The 17957-nt window shown below is 43.8% G+C and overlaps 1 pseudogene; it reads left to right on the top strand.

Moving 5' to 3' along the window:
- The window catches only part of LOC149984623 (coiled-coil domain-containing protein 148-like), a 42559-nt pseudogene that overhangs the window by 8189 nt on the left and 16413 nt on the right, over positions 1–17957 (top strand).

The raw sequence follows: 17957 nt of genomic DNA, 5'->3' as shown, positions 1-17957 counted from the left end.
TTCCACCATAATTTGCTAATAAGTTCATAAAAAATCCTAAAATGTGATTTTCTGGATTTTTATTTTTTTTTTGTCTGTCATAGTTGAAGTGTACCTATGATGAAAATTACAGGCCTCTCATCTTTTTAAGTGGGAGAACTTGCACAATTGTTGGCTGACTAAATACTTTTTTGCCCCACTGTACCCTGAGGCTGCATTTATTGTAACTGGGGATTTTAACAAAGCTAATCTGAAAACAAGGCTCCCTAAATTTTATCAGCATATCGAATGCACAACCAGGGCTAGCAGCATTCTGGATCATTGCTTCTCTAACTTCCGCGACACATACCAAACCCTCCCTCGCCCTCCTTTCGGCAAATCTGACCACGACTCCAGTTTGTTGCTCCCAGCCTATAGACAGAAACTAAAACAGGAAACGCCAGTTTTCAGGTCTTTTCAACGCTGGTCTAACCAATCGGATTCCACGCTTCAAGATTGCTTCGATCACGTGGACTGGGATATGTTCCGGATAGCCTCAGACAACAACATTGATGTATACACTGATTCGGTGAGCGAGTTTATTAGCAAGTGCATCGGTGATGTTGTACACATGGTGACTATTAAAACCTTCCTCAACCAGAAACCGTGGATTGATGGCAGCATTTGTGCAAAACTGAAAGTGCAAACCACTGCTTTTAATCATGGCAAGGCGACCGAAAACATTACCGAATACAAACAGTGTAGCTATTCCCTCCGCAAGGCAATCAAACAAGCAAAGCGTCAGTATAGAGAAAGTAGAGTCGTAATTCAACGGCTCAGACACAAGACGTATGTGGCAGGGGCAACAGTCAATCACGGATTACAAAAAGACAACCAGCCTCGTCGCGGACACCGACGTCTTGCTCCCAGACATACTAAACAACTTATTTTCTCGCTTTGAGGACAATACAGAACCTGTGGGCTCTCCTTCACCGCGAACAACGTGAGTAAAACATTTCAACGTGTTAACCCTCGCAAGGCTGCCGGCCCATACGGCATCCCTAGCCGCGTCCTCAGAGCATGCACAGACCAGCTGGCTGACATATTCAATCAAACCCTATCCCAGTCTGCTGTTCCTGTTCCCAAGAAAGCTAAAGTAACTGAGCTAAATTACTATCGCCCCGTAACACTCACTTCCATTATCATGAAGTGCTTTGAGAAACTAGCCAAGGGTCATATCACCTCCACCCTACCTGACACCCTAGACCCACTCCAATTTGCTTACCGCCCCAATAGGTCCACTGACGACGCAATCGCAACCTAACCCATCTGGCCAAGAGGAATACCTATGTATGTTCATCGACTACAGCTCATCATTCAACACCATAGTACCCTCCAAACTCACAATTGAGCTGGAGACCCTGGTTCTCGACCTCACCCTGCACAACTGGGTCCTGGACTTTCTGACAGGCCGCCCCCAGTTGGTGAGGGTAGGAAACAACATTTCCACCCCGCTGATCCTCAACATTGGGGCCCCACAAGGGTGCGTTCTCAGCCCTCTCCTGTACTCCCTGTTCAACCATGACCGTGTGGCCATGCACGCCTCCAACTCAATCATCAAGTTTGCAGAAGACACTACAGTGGTAGGCTTGATTACCAACAACGACGAGACGGCCTACAGGGAGGAGGCGAGGGCCCTCGGAGTGTGGTGTCAGGAAAATAACTTCACACTCAACGTCAACAAAACAAAGGAGATGATCGTGGACTTCAGGAAACAGCAGAGGGAGCACCCCCCTATCCATATCGACGGGACAGTAGTGGAGAAAGTGGAAAGTTTAAGTTCCTCTGCGTACACATAACAGACAAACTGAAATGGTCCACCCACACAGACATCGTGGTGAAGAAGGTTGAACAGCGCCTCTTCAACCTCAGGAGGCTGAAGAAATTTGGCTTATCACCGAAAACACTCACAAACTTTTACTGATGCACAATGAAGAGCATCCTGTCGGGCTGTATCACCGCCAGGTACGGCAACTGCTCCGCCCACAACCGTAAGGCCCTCCAGAGGGTAGTGAGGTCTGCACAACGCATCACCAGGGGCAAACTACCTGCCCTCCAGGACACCTACAGCACCCGATGTCACAGGAAGGCCAAAAAGATCATCAAAGACAACAACCACCCGAGCCACTGCCTGTTCACCCTGCTATCATCCAGAAGGCGAGGTCAATACAGGTGCATCAAAGCTGGGACCGAGAGACTGAAAAACAGCTTCTATCTCAAGGCCATCAGACTGTTGAACAGCCATCACTAACATTGGGTGGCTGCTGCCAAAATACTGACTCAAAGCTCTAGCTGCTTTAATAATAAAAAATTGGATGTAATAAATGTATCACTGTCACGCCCTGGTCTTAGTATTTTGTGTTTTCTTTATTATTTTGGTTAGGCCAGGGTGTGACATGGGTTTAATTATGTGGTGTGTTTTGTCTTGTTTTTTTTGTAGGTATTGGGATTGTGGTATAGTGGGGTTATCTAGAAAAGTCTATGGTTGCCTGAAGTGGTTCTCAATCAAAGGCAGGTGTTTATCGTTGTCTCTGATTGGGAACCATATTTAGGCAGCCATATTCTTTGAGTGTTTCGTGGGTGATTGTTCCTGTCTCTGTGTTTGTTTGCACCAGAGAGGCTGTTTAGGTTTTCACGTTACGTTTTGTTCGTTCATATGTAGTTTCTTTATTAAAGAACCATGAATCTAAATAACCAAACTGCATTTTGGTCCGATCCCTGCTACACCTCCTCTTCAGAGGAGGAGGAGAAAGAAAACCGTAACAATCACTAGTAATTTTAAACAATGCCACTTCATATAATGTTTACATACCCTACATTACTCATCTCATATGTATATACTGCATTCTATACCATCTACTGCATCTTGCCTATGCCGCACGGCCATCGCTCATCCATATACAGTGGGGCAAGAAAGTATTTAGTCAGCCACCAATTGTGCAAGTTCTCCCACTTAAAAAGATGAGAGAGTCCTGTGATTTTCATCATAGGTACACTTCAACTATGACAGACAAAATGAGAAAAAAAATCCAGAAAATCACATTGTAGGATTTTTAATTAATTAATTTACAAACTATGGTGGAAAATAAGTATTTGGTCAATAACAAAAGTTTATCTCAATACTTTGTTATATACCCTTTGTTGGCAATGACAGAGGTCAAATGTTTTCTGTAAGTCTTCACAAGGTTTTCACACACTGTTGCTGGTATTTTGGCCCAATCCTCCATGCAGATCTCCTCTAGAGCAGTGATGTTTTGGGGCTGTTGCTGGGCAACACAGACTTTCAACTTCCTCCAAAGATTTTCTATGAGGTTGAGATCTGGAGACTGGCTAGGCCACTCCAGGACCTTGAAATGCTTCTTACGAAGCCACTCCTTCATTGCCCGGGCGGTGTGTTTGAGATCATTGTCATGCTGAAAGACCCAGCCACGTTTCATCTTCAATGCCCTTGCTGATGGAAGGAGATTTTCACTCAAAATCTCACGATACATGGCCCCATTCATTCTTTCCTCTACACGGATCAGTCATCCTGGTCCCTTTGCAGAAAAACAGCCCCAAAGCATGCTGTTTCCACCCCCATGCTTCACAGTAGGTATGGTGTTCTTTGGATGCAACTCAGCATTCTTTGTCCTCCAAACACGACGAGTTAAGTTTTTACCAAAAAGTTTTATTTTGGTTTCATCTGACCATATGACATTCTCCCAATCTTCTTCTGGATCGTCCAAATGCTCTCTAGCAAACTTCAGACGGGCCTGGACATGTACTGGCTTAAGCAGGGGGACACGTCTGGCACTGCAGGATTTGAGTCCCTGGCGGCGTAGTGTGTTACTGATGGTAGGCTTTGTTACTTTGGCCCCAGCTCTCTGCAGGTCGTTCACTAGGTCCCCCGTGTGGTTCTGTGATTTATGCTCACCGTTCTTGTGATCATTTTGACCCCACGGGGTGAGATCTTGCGTGGAGCCCCAGATCGAGGGAGATTATCAGTGGTCTTGTATGTCTTCCATTTCCTAATAATTGCTCCCACAGTTGATTTCTTCAAACCAAGCTGCTTACCTATTGCAGATTCAGTCTTCCCAGCCTGGTGCAGGTCTACAATTTTGTTTCTGTTGTCCTTTGACAGCTCTTTGGTCTTGGCCATAGTGAAGTTTGGAGTGTGACTGTTTGAGGTTGTGGACAGGTGTCTTTTATACTGATAACAAGTTCAAACAGGTGCCATTAATACAGGTAACGAGTGGAGAACAGAGGAGCCTCGTAAAGAAGAAGTTACAGGTCTGTGAGAGCCAGAAATCTTGCTTGTTTGTAGGTGACCAAATACTTATTTTCCACCATATTTTGCAAATAAATTCATTAAAAATCCTACAATGTGATTTTCTGGATTTTGTTTTCTCATTTTGTCTGTCATAGTTGAAGTGTACCTATGATAAAACAATTACAGGCCTCTCTCATCTTTTTAAGTGGGAGAACTTGCACAATGGTGGCTGACTAAATACTTTTTTGACGCACTGTATTTATATGTACAGTACATATTCCTCTTCATTCCTTTACACGTGTGTGCATAAGGTAGTTGTTGTGAAATTGTCAGATTACTTGTTAGATATTACTGCACTGTCGGAACTAGAAGTACAAGCATTTCGCTACACTCGCAATAACTGCTAACCATGTGTATGTGACCAATACAATTTGATTTGATTTGAATAGGGTGCCACTTAGGACGCAGTCCAGCAAAGTGATTTGTCATCACACCCCTTTACATGCACACATACCAAGGGCACACCCAGTGCACACAGCACATTGAAAAAAACCTCACCCACCTCATAAGGAAACTCTGGCTGGTATTCAATCAAATGCAATCAAATCAAATGCAATCAAAATCCACTATCTACAATTCACTGAATATCGACCTCTTTCGGCCTATCTACACACATCCTCTTCCAGAGCTCTAAGACGCTCTGTCTCTACTCTCCATCTCCCTGGTCAGTGAATTATGTGCTTGGTAGGCTGCAGGATGCGCCGTGTCACCCTATTTGGACACATCTCAGCCCTCCCTCACACTATTGCCTCCGCTCCCCCGTCTCCATGACAACCGCCAGGGAGCTCCTCTCCTCTCCCTCCTCTCCCAGACCTGTCCTCATATCTGTTCCAGCTGGATGCTACACTTAGGGCCACATTCAGCCTCAAGTGGCTGTGATGAGATAGATCTAGCCCTTTCCTCCTGCGCTCTCCCTTTCTCATCTTCCAACTCGACACAAACAGAGCCAGAGTCAATGGAGCGCAGACTGCGCCGAGTACGGCTATTAGTCACAATTAGGTTGGCTCAATTCTTATTGGTAATCAGTCCCTTGAGCAAAATTGCAAACCTCATTGTTGTGAAGTTTGGTACGAAAAAGGCAGTCTTCTTTCCTCAAGCAATGTTTGCGTTGCCAAACTCTCACTTTGATCTCAAATTGATGTCCCATAGTGAAACGTATTCCTCAAAGTTGAAAATGAAAAACAAGATCAACAGACAGTATATCTCAGTTATTTCAACATAGCTTTATTCTCGAAATACACAGACCATGAAGGGTAGAAACATGCTTTTACTCTCACAATACACACAAACAGTGAATGGTACAAACAGTTGTATTCACATAACACACAGTGATAATAGAAATGTCTGTTCCTCATACTCCATTAGACACAAAATGAATCACGTCCATTTTTTACTGCATCGCAGCTGTGTTGTTGCCACATTTTCCCTGTGTGTTTGTTATTGGAAAACATAATTCCCTGAGCTCATCCATAGACATATGTGGTCATTGTAAATTGTGAACATGAGGATTAGAGAAGTCATATAACCAAAACTACTTACTACTTAGCTTTTGGCTACAGTTCGCTAGTTGAAAATCAGAGTGGAAGATGGTTGTCATTGTACCAGGGTTAACAGGGCTTTGTTCAACCACTCTCCCATTCTGTCTGCATTAATTACTTTTGGGGAGTTTTTGGGGGGGATGATTGTAAGCTAATTGTCCATCATCTGCAGTTCATTCACAATTTGAGGAGAGGTAAGGGAGTGTTGTTTGATCAAACCAGAGCAGTAGGAGATCAATGGAACAGTCAAAGAGGATGTTCTGTCCCAACAGCCCCAGCTTTAATATTATTACCTGTTTTGTACCGTTTTGTTTCCTCTGTAGCAACACTTTATCGGAGGTGTGGTTGTTCTATCAAATACGTTTCAACCTTGGACCTGGTTTTGCACTTTCTTCTGAATTAATTGGCTATCTGGACACTTAGACAGTGCACTTATGTTCAATTCTAACAATCACTTCTACCTTTGACCTCTATTCAAGTTGCACTTTCCGGCCACTGTCCCTGTCCCCGCCAATGGACACGCAGAGGCACTTTGATATCAGAGCCGTCATGCCCATAATGAATCATGTTGTTGTTGCTGTTACTCTGTTAATACTACTGGCCACCTAGCAATTTTATGAAGTAGGCTTTAGCTAGCCCAGATTGGTTCCCAGTCTCCCGACCTCATAACGAGATACAAAGAAGCCATTTCGGGATATCAATCATGTTAGAGGAGCTAGCTTGTCTAACTATCTTAGCTGACATGCCTGCTGGAAAGGTTGGTAGACTCGAGAAAAATCGAGAAAAAGCTAAATGTACTGAATAAGACTCACATTCCTTTCAGTCTTTCAACCAGATTTTACTCAGTGCTCAGAGTTCTGATTGACTAAAACGTTTATACCTGGAAGATCCTATTCAATGTGTCTGTAGCAAAGCGAGGAAATCTGTTGGTATCAGACAGATTAGTGGTTTGGTTCATCAGGCTTGCTTCCTAACTCTATACTGTAGTTTAATTTACCCGTAACTCATTTACTGTAATATTGTCTGGGCCAGTACATATGCCTCCTACCTACTCAAATGACTCATCATACAAAATACATTTACAAGACTAGCCACCTAATTATCTGGCTCCATCTGCACCTTCGTTTAAGAAACTCAATATCTTGTCTATTTACGACGTTAATGTACACTAATTATGTACTTTCATCTACAAATAGTCATACCTCCCAGACAGTTTATCTCAACCCTTCAATGGATTCTTCCAGGTTCATTCTGAAATCCATCTATATAACACAAGACACTGTAATACTCTTCACCCTCCCCACTGCTACACCTCACATAGTCAATTCTCTGTCAGATACAGAGGTACCATACTCTGGAATTCTTATCTTCACATGGTCAAATCACCATCATCCCTCAATGACTTCAAGAGAAGACTGGGGGTCAGCCTGATGAACCAAACTACCCAATAATCCCTTCCGTGTAGCCTAACTCTCTCTCTCTCTCCTCTCTCTCACACACACACACACACACACACACATTTTTTCTTGTATACAGAGTATGTCATGTACAGTTAAATTATAATGAATATGTTTTGTTTAACTGATTGAACAAACTTTTTTTTTTTTACACAGATTTGTGGTGTGGTTTTTATAAACCCTTTTGGGTTTCCAACCTCACCTGCACACCGTTTTTACCTGTTTTTTTTATTTAAAAAAAATCTGTACTGTTTTGTCTTTCAATTATTTTCTTTGGTGCGAATAAATAAAACCTAAAAACCCACAAAAGGATACAGACAGCTCAAAATGTATGCCTAGATACGCAGAAAAATACACAGGGGTTCTGATGCTTCTAGCCTTGATTTGCAAATTTGAAAACATATCTACAAGTATTTAACTTTTTAATGTGTATAGTATTGCTTACTAGGTGTGGTCCAATGAATTCTGTAAACACCCCCTCTTCAAATCAGGGTTGGCTGGAAAATGTTGTTCAAAAGAGGACATTGTATTGTCATATCTTTGTACTCCTCGACGAAGGCCATGCAGCCGAAGGCCATGTTTCCATTTAACATTTGAATGAGATATATGAAGAGTGCCTTGGTTCTCCTCTCTTTTTATTTACCCCTTTTACCAAAGAGCACCTTCTGTCTACAAAAACATACTATTCTGTACCTTAGAAGCGGTTCCCTTCCTCCTTTGATTTCTCTAAGCATAATGATTACTGCAGGAAAAAGCTGTTTCACTTGTTTGAAAAATGCTAAATTCTCCAACTTCCAGAGCGGGAGCCCAGGCATCCTCACATACTTTGTGCCCCTCAGATTTTTGGGATGCATGACCCCCACTGATTGATATGCAAATATAGTAGGTGTTTTTAAATCCATTGTCATATGATGATTATCAGGGACGGGCAACTCCAGTCCTCTGGGAACTGATTGGTTTCACACTTTTTCCCCCAGCAAACACACCTGACTCCAATAATCAAATAATTATGATCTTCAGTTTAAAATGCTATTCTTTTAATCAGCTGTGTTCGCTAGGGACAGGGGGAAAGTGACTTCACTCCAGCCCCCGAGGACTGGAGTTGCCCATCCCTGGATCAGAGGGATGCTAAGGTTTGCCGTCCATTTGACAGAGTGCACTATGCCCCCTGGTGGAACTGGCTGGTGAATGTTTCCATTTCGAATGGTCATGGTTTCTTTTGTCGTATGTCACATGCGAATGAAAAGTGAGAAGCAAATTGTCTGCTATTAAAATTCAATGGAGCTACCCCATGATGTTCCTTGGCATTTACGGAATTAATTTAGATTCTTTAATGGATCTGCCTTTCCATCATATTTTTTTTCAATTTGATTTATTTAACCTTTATTTAACCAGGAAGGGCTCATTGAGATTAAAATCTATTTTTCAAGAGCGCCCTGGCCAAGATAGGCAGCACCAAGTCATTACAAATAAATTACAGACAGACAAACCGTTTTCTTTCCAATATGGTACGACTGCTCAGCCCTCGCAGTGATGGCTGGGGCTCTGCACGGATTTGTCAGTCAGCAGCTGAACTAATACCGCTGCACAGATTTAAGAATCAAATCACATCAAATCAAATGTATTTATATAGCCCTTCTTACATCAGCTGATATCTCAAAGTGCTGTACAGAAACTCAGCCTAAAACCCCAAACAGCAAGCAATGCAGGTGTAGAAGCACGGTTCCTTACAGAACATGAGCACACGCACACACACACATGCACACACACACACGGATGCACATGCACACAAATGAACACATAGGAACGCATATGCAGTGCATTCGGAAAGTATTCAGACCCCTTGACTTTTTCCATATTTTGTTACGTTACAGGCTTATTCGAAAATGTATTCAATTGTTTTTTTCCTCATCAATCAACACACAATACCCCATGATGACAAAAACAGGTTTTTAGATATTTTTTGCAAATATATTAATTTTTTGTTGTTGTTGAAATATCACATTTATGTAAGTATTCAGACCATTTCCTCAGTAAAATGTTGAAGCACCTTTGGCAGCGATTACAGCATTGAGTCTTCTTCGGTATGATGCTACAAGCTTGGCACACCTACAGTGGGGAGAACAAGTATTTGATACACTGCCGATTTTGCAGGTTTTCCTACTTACAAAGCATGTAGACGTCCGTCAGAAAATCACACTGTATGATTTTTAAGTAATTCATTTGCATTTTATTGCATGACATAAGTATTTGATCACCTACCAACCAGTAAGAATTCCGGCTCTCACAGACCTGTTAGTTTTTCTTTAAGAAGCCCTCCTGCTCTCCACTCATTACCTGTATTAACAGCAACCGGTTTGAACTCGTTACCTGTATAAAAGACACCTGTCCACACACTCAATCAAACAGACTCCAACCTCTCCACAATGGCAAAGACCAGACAGCTGTGTAAGGACATCAGGGATAAAATTGTAGACCTGCACCAGGCTGAGATGGGCTAATAGGACAATAGGCAAGCAGCTTGGTGAGAAGGCAACACCTGTTGGCACAATTATTTGAAAATGGAAGAAGTTCAAGATGACGGTCAATCACCCTCGGTCTGGGGCTCCATGCAAGATCTCACCTCATGGGGCATCAATGATCATGAGGAAGGTGAGGGATCAGCCCAGAACTACACGGCAGGACCTGGTCAATGACCTGAAGAGAGCTGGGACCACAGTCTCAAAGAAAACCATTAGTAACACACTACGCCGTCATGGATTAAAATCCTGCAGCGCACGCAAGGTCCCCCTGCTCAAGCCAGCGCATGTCCAGGCCCATCTGAAGTTTGCCAATGACCATCTGGATGAGGAATGGGAGAATGTCATGTGTTCTGATGAGACAAAAATAGAGCCTCCAAACACTCGCCGTGTTTGGAGGAAGAAGAAGGATGAGTACAACCCCAAGAACACCATCCCAACCATGAAGCATGGAGGTGGAAACATCATTCTTTGGGGATGCTTTTCTGCAAAGGGGACAGGACGACTGCACCGCATTGAGGGGAGGATGGATGGGGCCATGTATCGCGAGATCTTGGCCAACAACCTCCTTCCCTCAGTAAGAACATTGAAGATTGGTCGTGGCTGGGTCTTCCAGCATGACAATGACCCAAAACACACAGCCAGGGCAACTAAGGAGTGGCTCCGTAAGAAGCATCGCATGGTCCTGGAGTGGCCTAGCCAGTCTCCAGACCTGAACCCAATAGAAAATCTTTGGAGGGAGCTGAAAGTCCGTATTATTGAAGGATGTGTAGAAGGTCTGTATGGAGGAGTGGGCCAAAATCCCTGCTGCAGTGTGTGCAAACCTGGTCAAGAACTACAGGAAACGTATGATCTCTGTAATTGCAAACAAAGGTTTCTGTACCAAATATTAAGTTCTGTCATGCAGTAAAATGCTAATTAATTACTTAAAAATCATACAATGTGATTTTCTGGATTTTTGTTTTAGATTCCGTCTCTCACAGTTGAAGTGTACCTATGATAAAAATTACAGACCTCTACATGCTTTGTAAGTAGGAAAACCTGCAAAATCGGCAGTGTATCAAATACTTGTTCTCCCCACTGTATATACATTTGGTGAGTTTCTCCCATTCTTCTCTGCAGATCCTCTCAAGCTCTGTCAGGTTGAATGGGGAGCGTCGCTGCACAGCTATTTCCAGGTCTCTCCAGAGATGTTCGATCGGGTTCAAGTGAGGGCTCTGGCTGGGCCACTGAAGGACATTCAAAGGCTTGTCCTGAAGCCACTCCTGCGTTGTCTTGGCTGTGTGCTTAGGATTGTTGTCCTGTTGGAAGGTGAACCTTCACCTCAGTCTGAGGTCCTGAGTGCTATGGAGCAGGTTTTCATCAAGGATCCTGACTAGTCTCCCAGTCCCTGCTGCTGAAAAACATCCCCACAGCATGATGCTGCCACCACCATGCTTCACCGTAGGGATGGTGCCATGTTTCCTCCAGACGTGATGCTTGGTATTCAGGCCAAAGAGTTCAGTCTTGGTTTCATCAGACCAGAGAATCTTGTTTCTTATGGTCTGAGAGTTCGTTAGGTGCCTTTTGGCATACTCCAAGAGGGCTGTCATGTGCCTTTTACTGAGGAGTGGCTTCCGTCTGGCCACTCTACCATAACAATCTGATTGGTGGAGTGCTGCAGAGATGTTGTCCTTCTGGAAGGTTCTCCCATCTCCACAGAGGAACTCTGGAGCTCTGAGTGACCATCAGGTTCTTGGTCACCTCCCTGACCAATGCCCTTCACCCCCGACTGCTCAGTTTGGCTGTGCGGCCAACTCTAGAAAGAGTCTTGGTGGTTCCAAACTTCATCCATTTAAGAATGATGAAGGCCACTGTGTTCTTGGGGATCTCCAGCGCTTCAACACTTTCCCAGATCTGTGCCTCGACACAGTCCTGTCTCTACGGACAATTCCTTCAACCTTATGGCTTGGTTTTTGCTCTGACATGCACTGTCAACTGTGGGACCTGATGTATACAGGTGTGTGTCTTTCCAAATCATGTCCAATCAAGTCATAGAAACATCTCAAGGATGATCATTGGAAACAGGATGCACCTGAGCTTCATTTTGAGTCTCATAGCAAAGGGTCTGCATACTTATGTCCATATAGTATTTCTATCTTTTTATTTGTAATACATTTGTAAACAATTCTAAAAACCTGTTTTCTCTTTGTCATTATGTGGTATTGTGTGTAGATTGATGAGGGAAAAAATGTCTTTAATCAATTTTAGAATAAGGCTGTAACGTAACAAAATGTGGAACAAGTCAAGGATTCTGAATACTTTCTGAACACACTGTGAAACACACACCCACAAATTCCAAAAGAGCAAGGCAGAAGGACATGGAGAGAGAGAGGGAGAGAGAAGGAAAAGGATGATGGATCATCTTGAAGTTATAAAGTTGTGCATTTAATAACCAGGATGTGCTCGGCTGCCTCTGGCGCGGCGCCGTATGTTACATTGGCAGATCTGTCAGCTCACTCACTTTCAATGAAACCAGTCAGCCGCATAATGCCTTCACACCGGCAGTTAGCCACTATTAGAACATAGATTAATACCATTCCCTCCGTTCCGATAAGGTAGCCAAGTGAAGCTGCCTCTGTGTGATCGCTGACACAATAATAAATAGCTACAGACACCCCTCATGGAAAACCCTAGAGGTTTCCTCCGGGACATTTTACCATAAAAGGGAAAAGTCAATTTTACACCACGTACAGTTGAAGTCGGAAGTTTACATACACTTAGGTTGGAGTCATTAAAACTCGTTTTTCAACCACTCCATGAATATCTTCTTAACAAACTATCGTTTTGGCAAGTCAGTTAGAACATCTACTTTGTGCATGACACAAGCAATTTTTCCAACAATTGTTTACAGACAGATTATTTCACTTATAATTCACTGTATCACAATTCCAGTGGGTCAGAAGTTTACATACAATAAGTTGACTTTCGACCTTGAAACAGCTTGGAAATTCCAGAAAATGATGACATGGCTTTAGAGGTGTACATGTGGATGTATTTCAAGGCCTACCTTCAAACTCAGTGCCTATTTGCTTGACATCATGGAAGATCAAACGAAATCAGACCAAAATAATTGTACACCTCCACAAGTCTGGTTCATCCTTGGGAGTAATTTCCAAATGCCTGAAGGTACCACGTTCATCTGTTCAAACAATAGTACGCAAGTATAAACACCATGGGACCACGCAGCCATCATACCACTCAGGAAGGAGACGCGTTCTGTCTCCTAGAGGTGAACATACTTTGGTGCAAAAAGTGCAAATCAATCCCAGAACAACAGCAAAGGACCTTGTGAAGATGCTGGAGGAAACAGGTACAAAAGTATCTATATCCACAGTAAAACGAGTCCTATATTGACATAAGCTTGTGGAAGTTTGACCCAAGTTAAACAATTTAAAGGCAATGCTACCAAATACTAATTGAGTCTATATAAACTTCTGACCCACTGGGAATGTGACGAAAGAAATAAAAGCTGAAATAAATCACTCTCTACTATTATTCTGACATTTCACATTCTGAAAATAAAGTGGTGATTCTAACTGACCTAAGACAGAGACGTTTTACAAGGATTAAATGTCAGGAATTGTGAAAAACTGAGTTGAAATGCATTTGGCTGTGGTGTATGTAAACTTCTGACTTCAGCTGTACACTACATGACCAAAGGTATGTGGACACCTGCTTGACGAACATCTCACTCTAGAGTTGGTCCCCCTGTTACTCCTATAACAGCCTCCACCCTTCTGGGAAGGATTTCCACTAGATGTTGGAACATTGCTGTAGGGACTTGCTTCCATTCAGCCACAAGAGCATTAGTGAGATCTGGCACTGATGTTGGGCGATTAGCCCTGGCTCGCAGTCGGTGTTCCAATTCATCCCAAAGGTGTTCGTTGGGGTTGAGGTCAGGGCTCTGTGACGGCCACTCAAGTTCTTCCACACCGATCTCGTGTGGAAGAACTTTCTGAACTTTCTGAATGGACCTCGCTTTGTGCACAGTGGCATTGTCATGCTGAAACACAAAAAGACCATCCCTAAACTGTGGCCATAAAGTTGGAAGCACAGAATTGTCTAGAATGTCATTGTATACTGTTGCGTTAAGATTTCCCTTCACTGGAAATAAGGGGCCTAGCCCGAACCATAAAACATCCCCAGACCATTATTCATCCTCCACCAAACTTTACAGTTGACACTATGCATTGGGTCAGGTAAGCGTTCTCCTGGCATCCGCCAAACCCAGATTTGTCTGTCGGACTGCCAGATGGTGAAGTGTGTGATTTCTCACTTCAGAGAACGTGTTTCCACTGCTCCAGAGTCCAATGGCGGCAAGTTTTACACCAGTCCAGCCGACGCTTGGCATTGCGTATGGTGATCTTAGGCTTGTGTGATGGCTGATTGGCCATGGAAAGCCATTTCATTAAGCTCCCGACTAAGAGTTTTTGTTCTGATGTTGCTTTCAGAGGCAGTTTGGAACTCAGTAGTGAGTATTGCAACCGAGGAGAGACAATTTATACACGCTACTCGCTTCAGCACTCGGCGGACTGACTTGTTGGAAAGGTGGCATCCTATGATGGTGCCAAATTGAAAGACACTGAGCTCTTCAGTCCACATACTTTTGTATATATAGCGCATCTAAAGCCAATATCAAGACCTGGTTGTTACTCCGTAATCTCTGTATATCTGCTTTAGCACGTTAGTCTAATCGAATGTATGAATACAGGCTTACATGTTGCTATGCTGCATATATGCTATATACAGTATGTTGTTAGATATTATATGTCACTACGACCAACTTGTGACAGCACTGTTGTGACAGGCTATATCGCTACATAAACCTAGCAAAAGGTCCCTGTCGCAAAAGTAGTTTCTAACCTCAAGAGCCTTTTCCTGGTTAAATAAAGGTTTAGAAAACTAGACTCCTGTTCTAGTTGCAATTACATCTCCATGGCTGTCTTGTTGCAGACGGAACCCGAGCCGAGCTTTGACTGGCAACGCTTCACCCCGACCCAGCTGCGTGCGGAGGCCCAGAGCTGGCAGCAGGCCCGAAAAGCCCTGGTGATGGAGGTGGCCAGGCAGGCCCACCAGGAGGAGCTGGCCCACCACACAGACCGCCAGCACCAGCAGGACATCTTCTCCCGACTCAGAGAAAGGGTAGAGGTATATGAAGCACACTGAAATGGCATCCTATTCTCTGTATAGTGCTCTATTTTGACCAGAGCCCGTGGCAAAAGTAGTGCACTATGTAGGGAATATGGTGCCATTTGGGATCTATCCAATCAACAAGGCAGGTCCTACAGGCCCTAGTTTTTTTGCACCTTGACTACTGTCCAGTCATGTGGTCAGGGGCACAAATTGGCTCAGAACAGGGCAGTACGTCTGGCCCTTAAATGTACACAGAGAGCTAACATTAATAACATGCACGTCAATCTCTCATGACTCAAAGTAGAGGAGAGATTGACTACATCACTACTTTTTTTTGAGTACTGACATGCTGAATGCACCCATTCATACCCCACAAGACATGCCACCAGAGGTCGCAGATACAGGATTGTGTCAAGGCACAGATCTGGGGAAGGACACCCAAAACAATTCTGCAGCATTGATGGTCCCCATCATTCTTAAACGGAAAAGAAGTTTGGACACACAGAGACTCTTCCTAGAGCTGGCCGCCCGGCCAAACGGAGTAATCGGGGGAGGGCCTTGGTCAGGGATGTGAACAAGAACCTGATGGTCACTCTGACAGAGCTCCAGAGTTCCTTTGTGGAGATGGGAGAATCTTCCAGAAGGACAACCATCTCTGCAGCACTCCACCAATCAGGCCTTTATGGTAGAGTGGCCAGACAGAAGCCACGCCTCAGTAAAAGGCACATAACAGCCTGCTTGGAATTTGCCAAAAGGCACCTAACGGACTCAAGACCATGAGAAACAAGATTCTCTGGTCTGATGAAACCAAGATTGAACTTTTTGGCCTGAATGCCAAGTGTCACGTCTGGAGGAAGCATGGTGGTGGCAGCATAATGCTGTGGGGATGTTTTTCAGCGGCAGGGTCTGGGAGACTAGTCAGGGTCGAGCGAAAGATGAACGGAGCAAAGTACAGAGAGATTCTTGATGAAAACCTGCTCCAGAGTGCTCAAGACCTCAGACTGGGGCGAAGGTTCACCTTCCAACAGGACAACGACCCTAAGCACACAGCCAAGACAACGCAGGAGTTGCTTCAGGACAAGTCTTTGAATGTCCTTCAGTGGCCCAGCCAGACTCCGGACTTGAACCCGATCAAACATCTCTGGAAAGACCTGAAAATAGCTGTGCAGTGACGCTCTTCATCCAACCTGACAGAGCTTGAGAGGATCTGCAGAGAAGAATGGGAGAAACTCCCCAAATACAGGTGTGCCAAGCTTGTAGCGTCATACCCAAGAAGACTCGAGGCTGTAATCACTGCCAAAGGTGCTTCAACAAAGTACTGAGTAAAGGGTCTGAATACTTATGTAAATGTGATATTTCAGCTTTTTAATTTGAATAACTTTGCAAAAAATTCAAAAAAACCTGTTTTTGGTTTATCATTATGGGCTGTTGTGTGTAGATTGATAAGGGGAAAAAAAACAATTTGATACATTTTAGGATAAGGCTGTAACATAACAAAATGTGGAAAAAGTCTGAATACTTTCCAAATGCACTGAAGAGCCATGGCTACATGAAACTCTGCTCCACATCAGGTAACTGATGCCAGCAGTAGAATCTGATTTTAAAAACGGGTACAAATACACCTTATGGAATAGCAGGGACTGTGAAGAGACACACACACAGACACACGCATACACACACACACGATAACACACGCACTCCACACACACGTACACATGGGATTTTGTATTGCAGATATGTGGTAGCAGAGTAGTGGACTGAGGGCATGAAATGTAATGTGATGTAATATTTTTTATTGTATATAACTGCCTTAATGTTGCTGGACCCCAGGAAGAGTAGCTGCTGGCTTGGCAATGGGGATCCTTAATAAATACAAAAGCACGCTCTGTCTGACTGTGCAGAAGGTCTCCACTAAGGAGGCAGCTCACTGACACTCACTTCCTGTTGCCAGCTAGCTTCTCACGCTCGGTTTGAGCTGCCACTGGGGATGGGCTGTGAATGCTAACAAGCTAATAAGGACAGCCTTGTCTTGCTGACATGATGTAACTGTCTTGGGTATGTTTGGTTCGCTCAACAAGCAAGTTGCGTACATGGAAAAACTCCCCCACTGTTGCTGAAGTGGCATCACAATTAGGTTTCCGTGTCAATGATGAACAACTTCTGTTTGTTTCTGTAGCCGTTGGTAGCATGCTTGCTATGAGGGCTTGGAGGTTTAAGTCGTATTGAAGCTGATTGGATAACAACGCTCTAAGACTTGTACTAACTCCTAATGACCTGGTGTAACTGGCCATAGTACACACGTGGACACGTGGCTTCCCACGCACTGTTGTCATGTACATGTTGACGATAACATCACTTGGCCTGCCCTATCTATGGCCCACAATCTGTGCCATACAGTAGATACATCAAAATACATACACTAGACGGACACATCAGTGCCTCACCAACACCTTGTGGTAAAAGTGATCAAATCATATCTGTGGCCCAGATAGAGAGAAAAAAAGCATAGGCCCATGACCTATAGATGGCTCCCTCGGTGCACAATGCACAGACTGTAATAGAGGGAATTCATGCATTTTGTGCGATGATTCAAACGCATTGCCAACTTAATCAGAGTCTTTACCAACCTTACCTTATATGAATCCTGTTATAGTCATACTGTATATTTCTGTGCTGGAGTGGAGTTGGAGCAGAGATGGAAGTCTCCTTCCAGCCAAATCTCTCCTGGGTTCTCAGAGCCTTTATCATCCTGACACAGTGACACGAACGGAGCACAAGATGGATTCCCCTTGCCATTCTGTCAGCCTTCTTACAAATGCTTTGTTTCTGCAGCCTTTATCTCTGTTTCCAGGAGCCTTGCTAAATGAACAATGATTTACACATTCATCAGGATGAAATCCACTTTTGCAATTTCATTATCTTACACTGAACAAACATAGAA

This window comes from Oncorhynchus mykiss, chromosome 3, assembly GCF_057628025.1.
Source record: "Oncorhynchus mykiss isolate SJ-2025 chromosome 3, ASM5762802v1, whole genome shotgun sequence".
NCBI lineage: Eukaryota > Metazoa > Chordata > Actinopteri > Salmoniformes > Salmonidae > Oncorhynchus > Oncorhynchus mykiss.
This window is presented reverse-complemented; position numbering and strand designations above follow the sequence as displayed.